At 39.3% G+C, this 22,226-nt stretch overlaps 1 protein-coding gene across 1 annotated transcript in view; it reads left to right on the top strand.

Moving 5' to 3' along the window:
- Positions 1–7,159: 7,159 nt before the first annotated feature.
- Slco6d1 (solute carrier organic anion transporter family, member 6d1) overlaps positions 7,160–22,226 on the top strand; it is a 208,321-nt gene continuing 193,254 nt past the window's right edge. Inside the window, exon 1 of the mRNA XM_087567136.1 lies at positions 7,160–7,430. The gene's annotated coding sequence lies outside the window, so the exon portion shown is untranslated. The remainder of the gene's footprint in view (positions 7,431–22,226) is intronic.

Genomic DNA, 22,226 nt, shown 5'->3' with positions numbered 1-22,226 from the left:
TTAACTACATAGAAAGATCCAGGTGTTTTATTATTTTTTAGTTGATGAATGATGAGATAGATGCCTAAGGAAGGAAGGAATATGCTTGGTCTCATTGAGAGGGGCAAAGACTCAAACCTGTGTAGTATTTAAACTGGATATTTCCAGTTAAAACAGATGTGAAACAAAACACAAGACAGAAAATAGCATGTTTTCCTAAGCAAAAAGTGTGTGGTCGTAAAGGAAATTGCTAGTTTGTGAGCTAATGAAATGAAAACACAAACATAGAGACAGGGTTTGGGAACACCAAGTCTTTGTTTATATGTCTTTGAAAGCATATGACGCTGAGATTAGAATGTTGGGAACTTGGTCCTTTTAGTATTTGATCATTCTGAGACAATGAGAGACTTAAAGTTATTCAGTTAAAGTTATTTTTCTATAGAACACAGGCCTGCGCACAACATTCTGCTAACTGACAATGTGAATCTGGAAGCATGGGCTGAGTCATACCTGAGTGTCTGGAGTCTCCTCTGAGACGGCAGGGTGAGTCAGCCTGGGAAAAAGTCATGCGCTGGGTTTTATTAATGGAAACTTTGTCATTATAATTCTAATCAAAAGATTTAAGAGGAGAAATGGGAACATTTCAGACTTTACTTTTAGTCTTACAGCCTTTAGAGTCTTCTCTCAGGGCAGACAAAGGAGAAAGCTATTCAAGAGATATTGTCTTTTATTTTGTTTCTCCAAGGAGCACTGTGAGAGGAGAGTTCAAGAACAAGAAAAGATCACTCAAGGTCAACTCAGGAAAGAGAAAAAATGGAGTGGACAAATAAGGCAGGAGGAAAGGAATTCACAAAGTTTGCTATTACTTGAGTTACTACCCTAGTAAACTAGTGTGTTCCCATCCACTTCTTGATTGAATTGGGCATGCTGAACTTTCACTTATGATGGAGGAGAAAAGTGTTTTCAGTGAGTGGCCTTGGGCAGGAAGAAATCCTGAGGATTATGGGTAGACTCAGTGCAGACTACTAATAAGGAAGCAAAAATAGTCACACTGAACAATGACTAGAGGACTTTGAAAATTGCAGAAAAATTTTACAACCAATTTCTGGCCTGAGCTTCATTTTTCCAATCATCCAATGAAATGAAAACACACATTCTCATTCTTACGTTAGAGGCAAAGAACTTGAGACACAGAGATTTTGGTACCTTTCTCAGGGCCACACAGATTAGAAATAATACAGCTGGAGCAACAGATAGATTTTAGATAAAAGACAATGAGATTTTCCCCTATGGCATGACTAATTTTGTGGTCTTAGGTACTTCTGATATGTTTGCCAAGACATTGGGGCTTCTAGAAATAAAATCTTCAGTGAGGGCTATGAGCCCTATCTTCATGTTGGAAAGAAGCACAGATAAATGATAAATTAAGGAGTAGCTTTTATAGGCATTTGGCATAGATGTAAAGATAACAAATGTAGAGGAAGAAATCGGAAGAGAAAGAAAAGGACATGGAGGCAAGTGTTATAAACATGGATGGACACTTCCCGATCCTCTTCTTTTTCTTCTTTAATGACTTTGGTTACAAATGTCAGATAATGAACTCGCTGTCAACTGACATTGACTCTGTCACTTTCTATGGGGACCTGAATAGTGAACCCTCTGTTTAGTGCCCTCTGAGCCCCTTGGCACAGCCTGAGTGTATTAATTCAATTTTTGTATAATGCTGTGTCTCTATTAAGATTCTACTTTCAAGCAGCATATGCCATAACTGCTGTGAGATTTTGAAGACTATTTATTCGTTTTAGTAGTGATATGACATACTAATTGCATAGACCCACGAGTTATATTTGAAAATATTTATGTGCCTTTTCTGCTGTTTTTCATCTTAGGGGTCTCTGAATAAGCCCATCCAAGGTCCTCCCTTCTGTGGAGGATTATGATATTAGGGCAGTACTCAGATCTTGGCACAGAATATGGGGCTATAAGACAAATTATTATCTTTATAAGCCAGGCTATTTGTCTTGAAGGAAGATTCTCTAAATTCTTTTGTTTTTCTCTGTTGCCGTACGAACAACAGACTTCCTTATTCTCCGCTGCTAATAAGCCGTCATATTCACAGCTAAATTGGAGATCGTAGTCAGCATCACCATGGAGATTAGATTCAGCCTAAAGGATGCTGCGATAAAAGGAACCCTTCCTTAACTTCAAACAATTAAGTAAAATAAATAAAAACCTCTCTTTCTCTGGAGTATTTTTGAGATGAAAAGGGGCAGAAACATTTAATGGTCTTCCAAGGTGATCCCTTGCTTGGACCTGGGCTAGAGACCCAGGCTGGCCAAGGAAACTTGAGATCCTCCTTCCTCCTCCTTCTTACTGGGATGGTGTGCACTACCACACTTGGCTCTCTCTCTCCAATGATTCTAAACTGTCCCTTTCTTAGTCTTCTGCTGTAATCTAGGACTAGATATTTTTATTCCACTTCGACAGACTGCCCTCTCTACATCATGGCTTCCCACTTCAGTCTACCTATTGATATCGGCCATGTGAATTTTACCAGAATGCATACCACATCTCACCCCTTTTTTCTCCATCTTTATTAAATTGGGTATTTCTTATTTACATTTCAAATGTTATTCCCTTTCCCAGTTTCCAGGCAAACATCCCCCTAACCCCTCCCCATCCCATTCTATATGGGTGTTCCCCTCCCCATCCTCCTCCATTACTGTCCTCCTCCCAACAATCCCGTTCACTGGGGGGTCCAGCCTTGGCAGGGTCAAGGGCTTCCCCTTCCACTGGTGTTCTTACTAGACTATTCATTGCTACCTATGAGGTTGGAGTCCAGGGTCAGTCCATGGGTAGTGGCTTAGTCCCTGGAAGCTCTGGTTGGTTGGCATTGTTGTTCATATGGGGTCTCAAGCCCCTTCAGCTCTTCCAATTCTTTCTCTGATACCTTCAACGGGGGTCCCGTTCTCAGTTCAGTGGTTTGTTGCTGGCATTTGCCTATGTATTTGCCATATTCTGACTGAGTCTCTCAGGAGAGACAAACACCCGGTTCCTGTCAGCCTGAACCTCTTTGCTTCATCCATCTTATCTAGTTTGGTGGTTGTATATGTATGGGCCACATGTGGGGCAGGCTGTGAATGGGTGTTCCTTCAGCCTCTGTTCTAAACTTTGCCTCCTTATCTCCTCGTAATGGTATTCTTGTTCCCCTTTAAAGAAGGAGTGAAGCATTCACATTTTGGTCATCCTTTTTTGAGTTTCATATGTTCTGTGCATCTAGGGCAATTCAAGAATTTGGGCTAATATCTACTTATCAATGAGTGCATACCATGTATATTTTTCTGTGATGATAATTGTCATTATCACTCAGGATGATATTTTCCAGTTCCATCCATTTGCCTATGAATTTCATGAAGTCATTGTTTTTGATAGCTGAGTAGTATTCCATTGTATAGATGTACCACATTTTCTGTATCCATTCCTCTGTTAAAGGGCATCTGGGTTCTTTCCAGCTTCTGGCTATTATAAATAAGGCTGCTATGAACATAGAGGAGCATGTGTCTTTGTTGTATGTTGGAGCATCTTTTGGGTATATGCCCAAGAGAGGTATAGCTAGGTCCTCAGGTAGTTCAATGTCCAATTTTCTGAGGAACCTCCAGACTAATTTCCAGAATGGTTGTACAATCTGCAATCCCACCAACAATGGAGGAGTGTTCCTCTTTCTCCACATCCTCGCCAGCATTTGCTGTCACAGGAGTTTTTGAACTTAGCCATTCTGACTGGTGTGAGGTGGAATCTCATGGTTGTTTTGATTTGCATTTCCCTTATGACTAAAGATGTTGAACATTTCTTTAGGTGCTTCTCAGCCATTCAATATTCCTCAGCTGTGAATTCTTTGTTTAGCTCTGAACCCCACTTTTAATAGGGTTATTTGTCTCCCTGCAGTCTAACTTCATGAGTTATTTGTATATTTTAGATAGAAGCCCTTTATTAGTTGTAGGATTGGTAAAGATCTTTTCCCAATCTGTTGGTTGCCGTTTTGTCCTAACCACAGTGTCCTTTGCCTTACAGAAGCTTTGTAGTTTTATGAGATCCCATTTGTTGATTCTTGATCTTAGAGCATAAGCCATTGGTGTTTTGTTCAGGAAATTTTCTCCAGTGCCCATGTGTTGAAGACTCTACCCCACTTTTTCTTCTATTAGTTTGAGTATATCTGGTTTGATGTGGAGGTCCTTGATCCACTTGGACTTAAGCTTTGTAAAGGGTGATAAGAATGGATCGATCTGCAATCTTCTACATGCTGACCTCCACTTGAACCAGCACCATTTGCTGAAAATGCTATCTTTTTTCCATTGGATGGTTTTGGATCCTTTTTCAAAAATCAAGTGCCCATAGGTGTGTGGGTTCATTTCTGGGTCTTCAATTCTATTCCACTGGCCTATCTGTCTGTCTCTGTACCAATACCATGCAATTTTTATCACTATTGCTCTGTAATACTGCTTGAGTTCAGGGATAGTGATTCCCCTAGAAGTCCTTTTATTGTTGAGGATAGTTTTAGCTATCCTGAGTTTTTTGTTGTTCCAGATGAATTTGCAAATTGTTCTGTCTAATTCTGTGAAGAATTGGGTTAGAACTTTGATGGAGATGCATTCAATCTGTAGATTGCTTTTGGTAAAATGGCCATTTTTACTATATTAATTCTGCCAATCCATGAGCATGGGAGATCTTTGCATCTTCTGAGATCTTCTTCAAATTCTTTTTTCAGAGACTTGAAGTTCTTATCATACAGATCTTTCACATGCTTGGTTAAAGTCACACCGAGGTATTTTGTATTATTTGGGACTATTATGAAGGGTGTCATTTCCCTAATTTCTTTTTCAGCTTGTTTCTCTTTTGTGTAGATGAAGGCTACTGATTTACTTGAGTTAATTTTATATCCAGCCACTTTGCTGATGGTTTTTTATCAGGTTTAGTAGTTATCTGGTGGAACTTTTGGGATCACTTAAGTACACTATCATATCATGTGCAAATAGTGATCTTTTGATTTCTTCTCTTCCAATTTGTATCCCTTTGACGTCCTTTCACTGTCTGATTGCTCTGGCTAAGACTTCGAGAACTATATTGAATAAGTAGGGAGAGAGTGGGCAGCCTTGTCTAGTCCCTGATTTTAGTGGGATTGCTTCAAGTCTCTCCATTTAGTTTAATGTTAGTTTACCACCATGAGGTGGTGAAAAGAAGGTATATCCTTTTGTTTTAGGATAGAATGTTCTATAAATATGTTAAGTCCATTTGGTCCATAACTTCTGTTAGTCTGTCTATGTCTCTGTTTAATTTCTGTTCCCATGATCTGTCCATTGATGAGAGTGAGGTGTTGAAATCTCCTACTATTTATTGTGTGAGTTGCAATGTGTGCTTTGAGCTTTAGTAAGGTTTCTTTATGTATGTATGTGCTCTTGTATTTGGAGCATAGATATTTAGGATTGAGAGTTCATCTTGGTGGATTTTTCCTTTGATGAATGTGAAGTGTCCTTCCTTATCTCTTTTGATGACTTTTGGTTGAAAGTCGATTTTATTTCATAGTAGAATGTGTATTCTAGCTTGCGTCTTCAGGCCATTTGCTTGGAAAGTTGTTTTCTAGTCTTTTACTCTGAGGTAGTGTCTGTCTTTGTCTCTGAGGTGTGTTTCCTGTAGGCAGCAAAATGCTGGGTCCACATTGCATATCCAGTTTGCTGATCTGTCTTTTTATTTGTGAATTGAGTCCATTGATGTTGAGAGATATTAAGGAATAGTGATTGTTGCTTCCTGCTATCTTCGTATTTGGAGGTGAGATTATGTTTGTGTGCTTGTCTTCTCTTTGTTTTGTTGCAAAATGATTAGTTTCTTGCTTTTTCTAGGGTGTAGCTTGCTTCCTTGTGTTGGGCTTTACCATTTATTATCCTTTTTAGGGCTGGATTTGTAGAAAGATATTGTGTAAATTTGGTTTTGTCATGGAATATCTTGGTTTCTCCATCTATGTTAATTGAGAGTTTTGCTGGATACAGTAACCTGGGCTGGCATTTGTTTTCTCTTAGGGTCTGTATGATATATGTCTAGGATCATCTGGCTTTCATAGTCTCTGTTGAGAAGTCTGGTATAATTCTGATAGGTCTGCCTTTATATGTTGCTTGACTTTTTCCCCTTACTGCTTTTAATATTCTTTTTTTTTGTTTTGTGCATTTGGTGTTTTGACTATTATGCAATGGGAGGAGTTTCTTTTCTGGTCCAATCTATTTGGAGTTCTGTAGGCTTCTTGTATGTTTATGGGCATCTCTTTGTTTAGATTAGGGAAGTTTTCTTCTATGATTTTGTTGAAGATATTTACTGGTCCTTTGAGTTGGGAGTATTCACTCTCTTTTGTACCTAGTATCCTTAGGTTTGATTTTCTCATTGAGTCCTGGATTTCCTATATGTTTTGGGCCAGTAGCTTTTTCCATTTTATATTATCTTTGACAGTTGTGGTGGTGATTTTTATGGAATCTTCTGCTCCTGAGATTCTCTCTTCTATCTCTTGTTTTCTGTTGGTGATGCTTGTATCTACAGTTTTTTCTTTCTTCCTTTGGTTTGTTTATATCCAGGGTTGTCTCCCTTTGTGCTTACTTTATTGTTTCTATTTCCATTTTCAATTCCTTCACCTGTTTGATTGTGTTTTCCTGTAATTCTTTCAGGTAGTTTTGTGTTTCCTCTCTAAGGGCTTCTATTTGTTTACTTGTGTTTTCCTGCATTTCTCTAAGGGAGTTCTTTATGTCATTCTTAAAGTCCTCCATCATCATGATCAAATGTGATTTTAAATCTAGATCTTACTTTTCTGGTGTGTTTTGATATTCAGTGTTTGCTTTGGTGGGAGAATTGGGTTCAGATGATGCCATGTAGTCTTGGTTTCTCTTGCTTGGGTTCCTGCACTTGCCTCTGGTCATCAGGTTGTCTCTGGTGTTACCTTATTTCGTAATTTCTGACAGTTGCTTGGCCTTCCTGTAGGCCTGTGTGTCAGGAGTGCTGTAGACCTGTTTTCCTGTTTTCTTTCAGCCAGTTATGGGAATAGAGTGTTCTGTTCTCAGGTGTCTAGTCGCTCCTATCCACTGTTTTACAGCTGTCTGCATGGGCGGGAATCTGAAGGGCTTGCCCCTACTTCTCCTAGGTCCCTGTGCACAGGGGTTCCTGATGGCACTAGGTCTTTCCCTCTTGAGTCAGAAATGTGGGTAGAGAGTGGTCTCCTCTGGTTTCCCAGGTGTGTCTGACCCTCTGAAGGTCTAGTTCTCCCTCCCATGGGATTTGGGTGCCAGGAGCTGTGTGAACAAGTCTGCTCAGATCCGGGCGCAGTCTGGACCGCAGGGCTCCTGCAGCTTGACTGCTTCAATCTTACCGTGCCCTGAGGCACTATACAGTTTCCTCCTGGGCGAAATATGTGGGCAAAGGTGAGTAGAAGTGGCAGTCTCTCCTGCCCTGCAGTCTCAGGATTGCCCACACTTCTGGGCGATCAGCTCTCTCTCCCACCGGGTTTGGGAACAGGGAGTTGTGGGCCAGGATCCCACATCTCACCTTTTAATTGTTCTATGTCTTTGGAAAATTTCCGGTCAGGGCTTTAGTTCATTAACACGTCTTTTTAAGGCCTCTGCAATGGTTATCCCTACTTCGTGCCTTCATTCTGGCTTTATCTTCTGGAAGGTCTTTCCTCTCCATCTGTCTGACTGGGTATAGCTGGCACATCCAAGTTTTAAAGAAATCGCTCCTTTTTCTCAGTGCCCTTTCTAGCACACTCAAGCCAATACATTTTGTTTATGTGAGTATTTACCACGGCTATCAGTTTGTGCACAATAAAGATGAGATGGGCCTATCGTCCCTCTGACACTGATCTCTGCCTTTTTTGTGACTTACATTCTAAACATTTTTCTTCTCTCAAGGGTTAAGGAGACAATGTTCCTTTCTACCCTTTCCAACTGTAGCACATAATTAGCAATGATAACAGCTTTGCCATATTTATTCTACATAATGAATGGATAATAGATGATTTTGAGAGGTATGCATTAGATATAAATAAATTCTTGCTTCATAGAGCGCATCTGTAAATGTTGTTGCTTATATGTTCAACAGAAACACGTGAAAAGGCATTTTGAACTCTAATAGTTGCAGTCTGTTGCAAGGACTATAAATACACGAGGAAGGCTCTTGAAGACTGAGATAGTTTAATGGGACAAACTGTTCCTACTTGATTATGTAAACCCATGAAATCGGTGTCCTGTTTGTACTTGTCGAGTCCTCCATATCAGTAGCTCTTTATTTCTCACACTGCTTGGAAGGTAACAAAGGAAAACTTATGCCCCATGAATTGAGCGTTCAGATTTTGACTGGTTTTGATCCCTGGTATTTTCTCTGCTCTGACGCGTCATGGCTTGTATTTATTCCGATGACGAATACATTTTAAACCTGATCTATATCCCCCGATTTCAGAGTGGACGATCAATATTGGACCTAACGATTAAACATGTTTGGTTTTCCATCTCTAATTGCACACGGAATGCAGACACTCATTTATTATCTGTCTTCTGTAGCCTGGATTCCAAGTGCACTGTGTGTTTTGGATCCGAATCATGTTTTCTTTCCTTCTAGTTTCTTTATCTTTGTGAAGTAGAAATGTTTGAATGGCAAATAAAACAGAAATTTTAAGAGTTCCCAGGAACTATGACAGGATTGAGTTGACAGATGAATAAATACTATTTGCCTGGAGAGCTTGCTCATGAAGCTTGGCATAAGGGTGACACTTAAGGAAGAAGAGTCTTCTCTGTCTGTATAGTGTTTTCTACTGCTTGTTCCTTATTAAAAACAGTGTCTAGAAGCCAAACCTTCACTAAGGAATCTAATTTGAGAATTATAAACTGAACAGAGCAAAGCACATCTTCTATTTCAAATGGAATTAACTATTGGCACCAGGGGCAGCACAGAGGGAAACAATTTTAATCAGGAGCTCACAGTGAATCAGCTCCAGAGTGATATTGCACATCTACAGACTAAACAACAGGGAAACGGACAGTCCTGCCTAAATGTGGGCGAGAAAATGTTTGCAAACACTAAGCAGAAGGCTGTGCTATGGGAGGTTCAGCTAGCCAGACTACAGAAGACTTTCCCTCCTACCCTCCTATTCTATTGGAGGGAGAGGTGGGAGGCGCTGTTATCTGAAGCCCCCACCTTCCTCTTCTCTTTTGCAAGCATTGACTGATAGCCTCTCACATCTCGTTTCCCTCCATTTGGTTTATATGCAACAAGGTGACTGTTTCAGGGAGCTGCATGAGTTAGTGTGTTTATTTGTTAGAACTGATGAGCCTTGACCTCATAAAAACTGTGTTGGAATGATACAAACATAACCGTTTTCAAATCCAGCAATTTTACAGCCAATTAAAGTACTCTTTAGAGAAATCCTTGTGCATCTTACCAAACTAGAAGATTCAGTGTGTTCATTGATTGCAAATTCCCTCTTTTTTTCTGTTTTGTTGTTGTTGTAAGGCTTAGGAGAATGGCCTGGCCACTAGTATATCAACAAACAAATATTATAGGCAGGTACTCTACTGTGTTTTTGATTTCATGATTACTTAGACATCTTTCCTTCTTCCTTACCACAGTGTTTCAGTAATTAGTTGCTTACTTTCAGAAATGCACATTTCAACTCACTCCTTAAATCCAGTGAGGAGAAATGTAAGCTAAAATGACATATGTTGTTTCTGACAGACTAATTAAATTGACTTTTGAAAGGATGGCTTGCATGTGTATCTGTTTAGTATGTTTCATTGAAACCGTCGTGGTAGTATGTAATTTTAATGTAAAAGAGCCCTCTTTGCAGGGAATCCAGCCTGCTGCTGAATCTTTAAATTTTCAGTGTCTGTTGTCATGGCAACCAGAATTGACTCTGGTACCCACTGTGTTCAACATAAATTAATTTAAAGACATAGCATTTGAAAGAGTTTAGTCAATTTTAACTATGTATCTGGCTAGGCCTTATATTTCAATGCTATCTTATGTTTAAAATGTCATCATATGTGTTGCTTTTGTGCTAATTAGACATATTTGTGGAGTTCAGTGTCTTAAATGTGGTTTTAAAAAATGCTGGAAAACTGGTTCCTGAGTTGCTTGTGAGATGCTAGGTTTTAATAATGTAAAGGGTATTTCTTCTTTGAAAATACTGCAATGCTGCTCTCTGTCTTTCCAGAGTATACTGACATTATGTAGATAGATGGGCTTGCTATTACCCAAATAAATCCTCATTTTGCATGGGTTGGAAAAAGATCTCTCAGGACTGTAGTGTGGTAGTCATCCCAGGAGAAGGAACCTGGCTCTGTTTTGTTACTTTTGATGCTTAATCAGTTCCTAGTAGGCGGAGGAAATAGATTTTCTCATTAAATAATTTTAACCCTCTTGACATGATTTTTGCTGTAACCTTTGGTGGCTTCAGGAATGCAATCCATGTGCTGCTCGCTGTTCGGTGAGGGCTGAAGGTGTCTGTGTTTCCTCTTCTGACCTAGGCAACTGTTACAGAAGTAGCTGCCGTGTTTGTTCAATGAGCAGTGTATGGCCCACTGTACAGTTATTAAAGTAACTATATGAATGAAAGCAGATTGCAAAATGTGGCAGATATTGAAGCTTAAGGAATAGAGTAGAACATTTAAAAAAATTTAGCTGTGTGTGTGTGTGTGTGTGTGTGTGTGTATGCATGCGTGCATGCGTGTGTGCACCCTATGTGTGACTACAGGCACCCTATGTGCGACACAGGTGTGGAGGTTAAAGGAGAACTTTAGGGAATCCATTTTCTCTTCCCAACACTTGGGCAATGGGGGATTGAACTCAGATTAACAGGCTTGCCAGTAATTGATGTTACCCCATGAGCAATACTACCAGACTGAAAGTGGTGATTTTTAATAATACATTTATGTTTGATAGTCAAAAATATTTCTAATATTTTCTAGCAACTTTGCCTAATAGGAAGTACTATGTCTTATTTCTGGAGAATGACTCTCAATGCCTTATGTCGTGTTTTCTGGCCTCAACAAATATTATGGTTACTACATAGAAAATCAATCATGTTTTAAAATTATCTTTCTATCAAAAATGAAATTATAGTTTTCTGTGGCATGGTTCCAGTTGCTCTGGACCATCTCTGACTCGAAGATATCTGAATCATCACCTTCGCCTTGGGATTTACAATGAGAAATGAGCTTGTGGAAGTCCATTTTCATTTCTTTTGAAGTTCAAAAGAGCTCTGTACATGAAATATTTAGAATCACAGCTACACACATAAAACTAAGCGGCTGCATCAGCCTATGAGGTTAATCTGAATGAACTGTTTTCTGCTGTGATATATTGATAGAAGGTAGAACAGAACATTTAAGTAACAACTGAGATCGACCAGGGCTCTGTGTGACTCATGCCAGCCCACCAGACAGTGGCACTGATGATACAGCCAGACCCAGCATAACTTCACTGCTCCTGTGGTATTAGTTCTGAGACATACATATGTATATATATTCAAATATATATATTCAAAATTAGAAAGTGTAAGACATTTCTTTATTCGAATTAAACCCATGAACTCTAATGAGTAGGTTATTACCTCTTAGGCTAAATCTTTTCTACAATTTCTAGATGTAAATTTGAAAATTTATTACTATAGTCACTTGAAAACATGTTTTTATATAAGCATAAGAGATACTCCAACATAATTAAACAATTATGTCTCATAAAACAATCATAATTTAGTGTGGCAATTTGACCCTTGTGGTGTGAAATATGTATAAAAAAGGCAGCATCCCATGCTAGTGCTGGACACTCTCTGGCCCCAGCAGTTTCACCTCCTCTATGGCTAGTCCCATACAGTGACCCACCATGTTGCAGTTCTCATGCTATGGATCTGCATAGAGAAAGCAATCCACAGACCCTTATAATAAGTTTGTTATGGACATTATCTATACCACTTATGAAGACCAGAGGATATGATGGGTAAATTTAAGAAAAGAATACATGAGTTCCTATTTTCTCCAAGTGTTCATACTTCTACCCTGTGAATCTTAAATTTGATTTGGTGACAGCTTCAGGGGAATGTGGAAAAGAAAAGTCACTTTTCATAAAGGATATTGTAAACCTTCTGACCACAGCTGTAACTTTCGTTAGTCTGAAAATTTCATAGTCATCAGCGGACCATCAAATGATCCTGGAGTGGAGGCAGACCTTACACTCTGTCCACCCTAACCAGTCACAGGTGTGGTAGAATATTCAGTAACAGTAACATTGTTGAATAGACCACAGTTGGTTCTTCCTCCCCCTTCCTCTTCTCTCCCTTCATTTTCCATCAGCCTTTCCTGCAATCTGTGCATCTAAAGAAAGGTTGGAATTTGCTAGAGAAAGAATGCAAAAACAGATACCAGTCCATTTATTCCCTGACAAATAAGATTAAAAAGTAACACAGTAGTCAGTCAATTGCTTTAAAATGGATTTCCCCAAATTTTCTGTCTTCTCTCTACTCTTAGTTGCTCAGTATTAGGGTTGCAGGACATCATGGATCACATTCAAAGGATTCCCCTTCTGCCTTTGACAATGAAGTAACATGATGAACTTTAATTTGGAAATGGGGGTGAGCCTGAATTACACAAAGTGTAAATATATACTTTTCTGGCCTGGACTATAGCCCTTGACTGCAGAGAAAAGAAAAAAAATGTGTTTTCTGGGCTATATTCCAGAGGGGTGTAAGATAGGACAGAGGGTTCCTGTAGGATTAAGAGTAAATGGGGGAAGAAACTGGATGAGAAGAAAGGGGTCTTACTGTTTTCTATTGAGAACTCAGAAGCATGGTTACTTCTATGGTTACACTAGTCAAACTGCTCTGCTCTCTTCAAGGGGTCTGTCAAGTTTAGGCCTCCAGGGCTATGAGTATTAGTTGAGCTACCCGCTCTGTTTTAGTAGCAGAAGCTGGACCGGAACTGGTGTATCTGAAAGATGTGGGAGGCACGATAAGGGTCAATAAGATTTGGAGCTAAGGTTAGACACCAATCAACATCTGTGTATTCATAAGAGACTTGACCATTGATTACAGTTAATGGGCACCAACAGTTACCTTGCAGAATCCAGTCATCACCTCTGGTTATCACAGAACTATTTATAATTTCAGATTCTAATGAACTGAAATCAGAAGAGGTGTACAAACAAACATCCATGTATTCATGACATATACACACAAATTTGCCCCATTTTCCCCCTCAGTTTTCCATGAGACTCCACTTACTATGGGATATCTACATCGTGCATTGCTGTTCCGAGTTCAGCGGGGTCACTGTTATTTTTCTCTTATCTTTTACCTGTGCTCTACTTTCTTTGATGACCTTCAAGCTCCCTTCTGTTTTTCTCTACTTATCAATCCACAATAGATATCATCCAATTCAATTTTATTTTGTATTTTTCACAATATTCATTTAAGTAAGATCTCCACCGTCTTCAGACATTCCTCGATCCTTTTAAATAGTCTATGTATCTTTTCTTTCAAAAATTTCTTCATATCATTAAAGGTATTTTTGAATCTGCCTATTAATCCTAATGTCTTGTTTGTATTTTCTCTATTAACGATAATTTTTCTCTTGACTGATGATTGTATTTTCCCAAATTGTTTATATGTCAAAATTAAAGATTTTTGTATGGGTTTCTTACAAAGATTTTAGGTCCAATTACTTCCTTTGAAGAATATATTTTTTCTGCACCAGATATCTAAATTATTTATAAATTATATAGACTTGCCTTATTGCCCTTTATTCTAAAACATTTTACTTTTGGAATGTTAATGAAAACCCTGATGTAGTTATTAACCACTTTGGCTTGACAGAATCCTAATTCTTAAATCTAGAGTCCCCTCTACAAGTTCCCTCTCCCTACTGTTGGGCATTTCACCTAAGGTGCCTCCTTTCAGTCCTGAGAGTCTCTCAGTTCCCAAACCTCTGTTACATTCTAGAGGGTGCCCCCACCTCCTACCTCCCGAGATTGCCCGTTTTCATTCTTTCTACTGGCCTTTAGGGCTTCAATCCTGTTCTCCCTTCCCAATACCTGATCATGTTCTCCTCTTCCCCTTCCTGTCCCCTTTCCCACTGAGGTTCCTCCCTCCCTCCTCTCCTCCTGTGATTGCTTTCTTCTTCCTCCCAAGTGGGATTGAGGCATTCTCACTTGGGCCCTTTTGGCTTTTTGACCTTCTTGAGTTCTGTGGATTGTATCCTGGGTATTCTGTATTATTATTTTTCTTGCTAATATCCATGTATTAGTGAATACATATCATATATTTCTGTTGGGTCACAGTTACTTCACTCAGGATACATTTTCAGTTCTATCCATTTGCCTGCAAAACTCATGATGTCCTTGTTCTTAATAGCTGAGTAGTATTCCATGCATAAATGAACCACATTTTCTGTGTCCATTTTTTTGTTGTGGAACATCTGGGTTGTTTCCAGCTTCTGGTTATCATAAATAAGGCCATTATGAAAATAGTGGAACATGTGCCCCTGTGGCATGGTGGGGCATCTTTTGGGTATATGTCCAAGGGGGCATCAAGTGGAGGGATGGAGTTGCTATCTAAAGTCAAAAACTCTTACCCAGAATTGTTCCTGTCTGAAATAACTGCAGGGACAAAAATGGAGACAAGCCTGAGGTAAAGGTTCAGTGACAGGTCCAAATTGGGATTCAGTTCAAGGGGAGCCCCCAAGGCCTGACACTACAACTGATGCTATGGTGTGCTTACAAAAAAGACTGCCCTCTGAAAGGCCCAACAAGCAGCTGAAAGAGTCAGATGCAGTTACTTACACCCAACCAATGGACAGAAGCTGGTGAGCCTTGTGGTTGAGTTAGGGAAAAGCTGGAGGAAGCTGAGGAAGAGGGCAACCCTGTAAGAGGACCAGCTGTCTAAACTAACCTGAACACCTGAGATCTCTCAAACACTGAGCCACCAACCAGGCAGCATACACCAGCTGATATGAGGTCCCCATCACGTATATGGCAGAGGACTGCTGGGTCTGGACTCAGTTAGAGAAGATGCACCTAACCCTCAGGAGACTGGAGGTCCCAGGGAGTTGGGAGATCTGTTGGAGTGGGGGTTAGGGGGTGGGAACATTCTCTTGGAGACAGGGATTGGGGTGGGGAAGGAAGAATGGGATATGGAACTGTCAGAGTGTGGACTGGGAAGGGGATAAAGTCTGCACTGTAAAAAAAAGATTAAAAGAATAAGTAAAAAATAAGCATGCATACAATGTAAAAAAAAGAAGAATCTATTCACAATTAAAAAAGAAAAAAGAAAAAAAATAGAGTCCCCTGTAGCCCACCTTTAAAGTGTCTGTTTCCTTAGACAAGGCTACTTATAGCATAGTATCCTCCCAAAATCCTAAACTCTGACAAGTCTTTCAGTTTGCATTTAGAGTTTTTCAGTTTTGTAACACCCCATCCCTGTAATTTTCCACAACTCAGTAGCAGCTCTCCGTTCTTCTTAAACTCCTTAAGCTAAAATCACTTTAGTTGAATTTTATTTACCCTAGGAGTTATACTGGTGAGTGCTATGGGAGGAAAATGTTAACAATATGTATTTCTAACAACACAGGTCCATTATTTGAGAAATTAATTCTCTTTCAGCTTGTGCTAATTTTTCCTCATTTTCATACCTTTAAAGATTGGTATTTCCTACAGGAACAATTCTGGGTCAGAGATTTTGACTGTGGGATGGCAACCCCATCCCTCCACTCAGTGCCCTGTCTTTCTACTGGAGATGAACTCCGCAAGTTCTTTCTACCCACTGTTGGGCATATCACCTAAGGTCCCTCCCTTTGAGTCCTGAAATTCTCTTACCTCCAAGGTCTCTGGTACATTCTAGAGGATTCCCCTAGAGTCTACTCACTCCAAAGCTGCTTATTTCCATTCATTCTGCTGCCTTCAGGGCTTCTCTTCTATTTTTTCCCCACCAATACCTGATAATGTTCCCCCTTTTCCCTCTCCCACTCTCTTCTCCCACTAGGTCCCTCCCTCCCACTGCACCCCACCATGATTGTTTTCTTCTCCCTCCCAAGTGGATTGAAGCATCCTCACTTGGGCTTTTCTGCTTGTTAACCTTCTTGAGTTCTCTATATTTTATCCTATTATTCTATATTTTTTTTAGTTAATATCCACTTATTAGTAAGTACATATGATGCATGTCCTTTTGCGTCTGAGTTACCTCACTTAAATTGATATTTTCTGGAACTACGAGTACAAAAATGGAAAGGAAACTGAGAGAAGGTCTGTCCAATGATCTGCCCAACTTGATCCATCTCAAGGAGATTCCAAGACATGACACTTATGATACTTATGCTATGGTGTTCTTACAGACAGGAGCGTAGCATGGCTGCCATCTGAGAATCCCAATAAGCTGTACTGAGACATAAGCAGATACTTACACCCAACCAAGGGACTGAAGTTGGGGACTCCTGTGGTTGAATTAGGGAAAGACCTGAAGAAGCTGAGGGGGACGGTGACCCCATAGGAAGACCAGCATTCTCAACTAATCCAGACCCCTGAGATCTCTCAGACACTGAGTCACCAACCAGACAACCTACATTAGCTTGTCTGAGGTCCCTGCCACATATATAGCAGAAGAATGCCTGGTCTGGCCTCAGTGGGAGAAGATGTGTCAGACCCTTGAGAGACTTGTGGCTCCAGGGAATGGGGAGGCTTGGCAGGGGTAGAGGGTATGGAGGTGGTAGGGACATTCTTTTTGGAAACAGGAGGAGGAGAAATGGGATAAGTCACTGTGGGAAGGTGGACCAGGAACAGGGGTAACAATTGGACTGTAAAAAATAAAAGTAATAATAGTAATATAATAATAAGAGGTTAATATTTCCTATCAGTGATCATAACTATTACAACAAAGAACTGGTTTGATACAAGCTACCAGGTCAGTATTAAAAAAGCTGACTATAAAGTGCTGACAAATGGCATTCTAGAGGCCAAGGGAAACTAGTTGGGGAGTAAGTTTAAAGCATAAACCCAATAGTGGCTTCATAGACTTTGTGAAGTAGGTTGACATTTGTTCTAAGCATTATAAAGGCATGAGGATATTTTCAGCCTTGCGTTATTGGCATGTTTAAAAGTAAGACTCTGGTTCTTTGAGAAAATCAACAAGATAGATAAACCCTTAGCTAGACTAACCAGAGGTCACAGAGAGTGTATCCAAATTAAGAAAATAAGAAATGAAAAGGGGGACATAACCATAGAGTCTGAAGAAGTTTAAAAAAAATCATCAGACCCTACTACAAAAGCCTATATTCAACAAAACTGGAAAATCGGGAGGAATTGAACAATTTTCTAGACAGATACCAGGTACCAAAGTTAAGTCAGGAACAAATAAGTCATCTAAACAACCCTATAACTCCTAAAGAAATAGAAGCAGTTGTTAAAAGTCTCCCAACCAAAAAGAGCCCAGGTCTAGATGGGTTTAGTGCAGTATTCTATCAGACCTTCATAGAAGACCTCATACCAATATTATCCAAAATATTCCACAAAATTGAAACAGATGGATCACTACCGAATACCTTCTACGAAGCCACAATTACTCTTATACCTAAACCACACAAAGACCCAACAAAGAAAGAGAACTTCAGACCAATTTCCCTTATGAATATTGATGCAAAAATACTCAATAAAATTCTTGCAAACTGAATCCAAGGACACATCAAAATGATCATCTATCATGATCAAGTAGGCTTCATCCCAGATATGCAGGGATGGTTCAATATACAGAAAACCATCAACGTAATCCACTATATAAACAAACTCAAAGATAAGAATCACATGATCATTTCATTAGATGTTGAGAAAGCATTTGACAAAATTCAACACCCCTTCATGAAAAAAGTCCTGGAAAGATCAGGAGTTCAAGGCCCATATCTAAACATAGTAAAAGCCATATACAGCAAACCAGTAGCTAACATTAAACTAAATGGAGAGAAACTTGAAGCAATCCCACTAAAATCAGGGACTAGACAAGGCTGCCCACTCTCTTCCTACTTATTCAATATAGTTCTTGAAGTTCTAGCCAGAGCAATTAGACAACAAAAGGAGATCAAGGGGTTACAGATTGGAAAAGAAGAAGTCAAAATATCACTATTTGCACATGATATGATAGTGTACTTAAGCGACCCCAAAAGTTCCACCAGAGAACTACTTAACCTGGTAAACAACTTCAACAAAGTGTCAGGGTATAAAATTAACTCAAACAAATCAGTAGCCTTCCTCTACTCAAAGGATACACAGGCTGAAAAATAAATTAGGGAAATGACACCCTTCACAATAATCCCAAATAATATAAAATATCTTGGTGTGACTTTAACCAAGCAAGTGAAAGATCTGTATGACAAGAACTTCAAATCTCTGAAGAAAGAAATTGAGGGAGATCTCAGAAGATGGAAAGATCTTTCATGCTCATGGATTGGCAGGATTATTATAATAAAGATGGCCATGTCGCCAAAAGCAATCTACAGATTCAATGCAATCCCCATCACAATTCCTACTCAATTCTTTATAGAGATAAAATGAGCAATTTTCAAATTCATTTGGAATAACAAAAACCGAGGATAGCGAAAACTATACTAAACAATAAAAGAACTTCTAGGGGAACCACCATCCCTGACTTCAAGCAGTATTACAGAGCAATAGTCATAAAAACTGTATGTATTGATACAGAGATAGGCAGGTAGATCAGTGGAACAGAATTGAAGACCCAGAAATGAACCCACACACCTATAGCCACTTGATCTTTGACAAAGGAGCTAAAACCATCCAATGGAAGAAAGATAGCATTTTCAACAAATGGTGCTGGTTCAACTAGAGGTCAGCATGTAGAAGAATGCAAATCGATCCATTCTTATCAGCATGTACAAACCTTAAGTCCAAGTGTATCAAGGACTTCTATATCAAACCAGACACACTCAAACTAATGGGGGAAACAGTGGGGAAGAGTCTCGAACACATGGGCACTAGAGAAAATTTCCTGAACAAAACACCAATGGCTTATGCTCTAAGATCAAGAATCCACAAATGGTACCTCATAAAACTGCAAAGCTTTTATAAAGCAAAAGACACTGTCATTAGGACAAAACAGCAACCAACAGATTGGGAAAAGGTCTTTACCAATCTTACATCTGATAGAGGAGTAATTCCAAAATATACAAAGAACTCAAGAAGTTAGACTCCAGAGAGCCAAATCACCCTATTAAAAATGGGGTACAGAGCTAAACAAAACATTCTCAGCTGAGGATTATTGAATGGCCAAAAAGCACCTAAAGAAATGTTCAACATCCCTAGTCATCCAGGAAATGCAAATCAAAACAACTCTGAGATTTTACCTCACACCAGTCAGAATGGCTAAGATAAAAAACTCAGGTAACAGCAGATGCTGGAAAGGATGTGGAGAAAGAGGAACACTCCTCCATTATTGGTGGGATTGCAGACAGGTACAACCATTCTGGAAATCAGCCTGGTGGTTTCTCAGAAAGTTGGACATTGCACTACCTGCGGACCCAGCTATACTTCTCTTGAACATATACCCAAAAGATGCTCCAACATACAACAAAGACACATGCTCCTCTATGTTCATAGCAGCTTTATTTATAATAGACAGAAGCTGGAAAGAACCCAGATGCCTTTCAACAGAGGAATGGGTTTAAAAAATGTGTTATATCTACACAATGGAGTACTACTCAGCTATCAAAAACAATGACTTCATGAAATTCATAGGCAAATGGAATGAACTAGAAAATATCATCCTGAGTGAGGTTACTCAGTCACAGAAAAACACACATGGCATGCACTCATTGATACGTGGATATTAGCCAAAAATCTGAAATTGCCCAAGATACAATCCACAGACCACAGGAAGCTCAAGAAGAAGGATGACCAAAATGCAGATGCTTCACTCCTTCTTAAAAGGCAGAAAAATATTCATAGGAGGGGATATGGAAGCAAAGTTTAGAGCAGTGACCCAAGGAATGGCCATTCAGAGCCTGACACTCATGTGGCATATATATATATATATATATATATATATATATACATATATATATATATATATACATATATATATATCTCCACCAAAACTAGATAAGATTGATGAAGCTAAAAAATGCACAGGGAAAGGGACTGGATATAGATCTCTCCTGAGAGACACATACAGAGCACGTCCAATACAGAGGTCAATGTTAGCAGTGAATCACCGAACTGAGAATAGGACCCCCTTAGGGGGAATTAGAGGAAGGATTGAAAGAGTTGAAGGAGCTTGCAACCCCATAAAAACAACAATGCCAACCAACCAGAGCTTCCAGGGACTAAACCACTACCGAAAGATTGTACATGGACTGACCCAGGGCTCCAACTGCATATATAGCAGAGAATAGTCTTGTTGCAGTACCAGTGGAAGGGAAAGCCCTTGGTCTTGTCAAGGTTGGACCCCCAGTGCAGGGGAATATGGGGGAGGGCATTAAGTGGTATGTATAAGGGGAATACCTATGTGGGTGAGGGGGAGGGGAGGGGGTGGGGGCTTATGGACAGAAAAATGGGAAGGGGAATAACCTTTGAAATGTAATTAAAGAAATATATAATAAAAAAGTAAGCCCTTCTAGAGTTCTACTTGAAATTCAATAAAGTGTAACCTTGGCAATTCTGTATGGAAATGCTACATTATTGTATTAGGATAGTGTATAATAAGCACAATATGTATGCCTAAGGCAATAACAGATGACATAACAAAACTCCACAGTGGAAAGTGGTACAGGCAATGATGCTTACAAACTTTTTCTCATTGTTGACTTAAGAGAAAGGAAAACTTGAACGATAATTGAAGTGGAAATTTCTGGTTTCTTTGGAAACTCAGTTGTGTCATTTGATGTTTTTGTAGAAGTTGCCGTGTGAGAGGGCATGTGGTGTTTTCCTGAAGCAGACACATGAGAGTGCTTGTGATGTTTTGCTAGAGTAGTTACTTGGGAGGATGCACAACATGAGGAATGAATGTGAATGGAACCCACTAAACAGAGGATGCTCTAGCATTGCTATACCATGCAATGGTTCACTGGTCTTTGCTGGTCTTCCCTGGTCTTCACTAGCTGTGCAATGCTTGACTGATCTTTGCTGGTCTTCACTTTATAGAGACAAATGTGCCAAAAACTTCACAGAACTAATTCTAAACAGGGCCACAAACCCATTTTCCTAAACCTTCTTTCATCCGTACCTCTTGTTAGTGGGCTAAAAGGGAGGTTGAAGCCTTCAAGAACTATAAATATAGTAGGTTTAAAAAAATCCAAGCCTACAGGTAATTGCTTTCAAAGGTGAAAAACATCTTCTGACCGAAGTACATTTTCCTAGACTCTTCATTTGTTAAATACCTTCTAGCTATTGTTCAAGGTGCTAAAACTAAAGAGGAAGAGTATATTCTTTTCAAGAAGCATAGACAAGTCTAACTGTTTTGACATTTCATCTCTATTTGCTCCTAAATAAATTAGAGACTTTCTCAATGAGACCTGCTCATTGAACACCTCACTAACATCCTTTGCAAGTACTGATCAAAATTTAACACAAAATATAGAAAACATTACACTGTAGAAAGAATTCTTCAAGCCTTAGATCCAGAATGGCAGTGAATTCTTTTAAATCTGAGCTCTGCTCCGAGTAACTCAATTACCATATTTATGAGAACAGAGATTATTTCTGACTGTATGGACTATTTTACTTTTTTCTCCGACAGAATGATGTGGTAGTGTTGTAGACTCACTATAGAAACTATAAAAATGATTTGAGTAAAAATAAACTGGGGTGTCAATTTCAGAATGAAAGCAAATTGATGCTTGTGTGTGCCTGCAGCTCAGGAGCCACCAGTCATGAAGTAAAGCCAAAGGAATATTTACAGATCCATTGCATGCAAATCTGCCCCCTTGCTTTGTCAGGAGTCTTGCTAAAATATTCTTATTTGAAAGCTAGCCTTTGGCTTAGTTCTAAATAAACAGTGAATATCCATGTGGGAGAAATGAGGAGGAACCGTAGCATCTGGTAAGGCTTTAAAAATAACTTCCTACTTATGTAACTAAGATTCCACCAAAGATCAATGGACTTTTTTTGGCTGAGACATAAGGAAATAGTTCCTTTGGAAGCTGTTAATTCATGTAGTAGTGTTATTTCAAAAGAAAATC

This window comes from Rattus norvegicus, chromosome 9 (assembly GCF_021556685.1).
Source record: "Rattus norvegicus strain SHRSP/BbbUtx chromosome 9, alternate assembly SHRSP_T2T, whole genome shotgun sequence".
NCBI classification, from domain to species: domain Eukaryota; kingdom Metazoa; phylum Chordata; class Mammalia; order Rodentia; family Muridae; genus Rattus; species Rattus norvegicus.
This window is presented reverse-complemented; position numbering and strand designations above follow the sequence as displayed.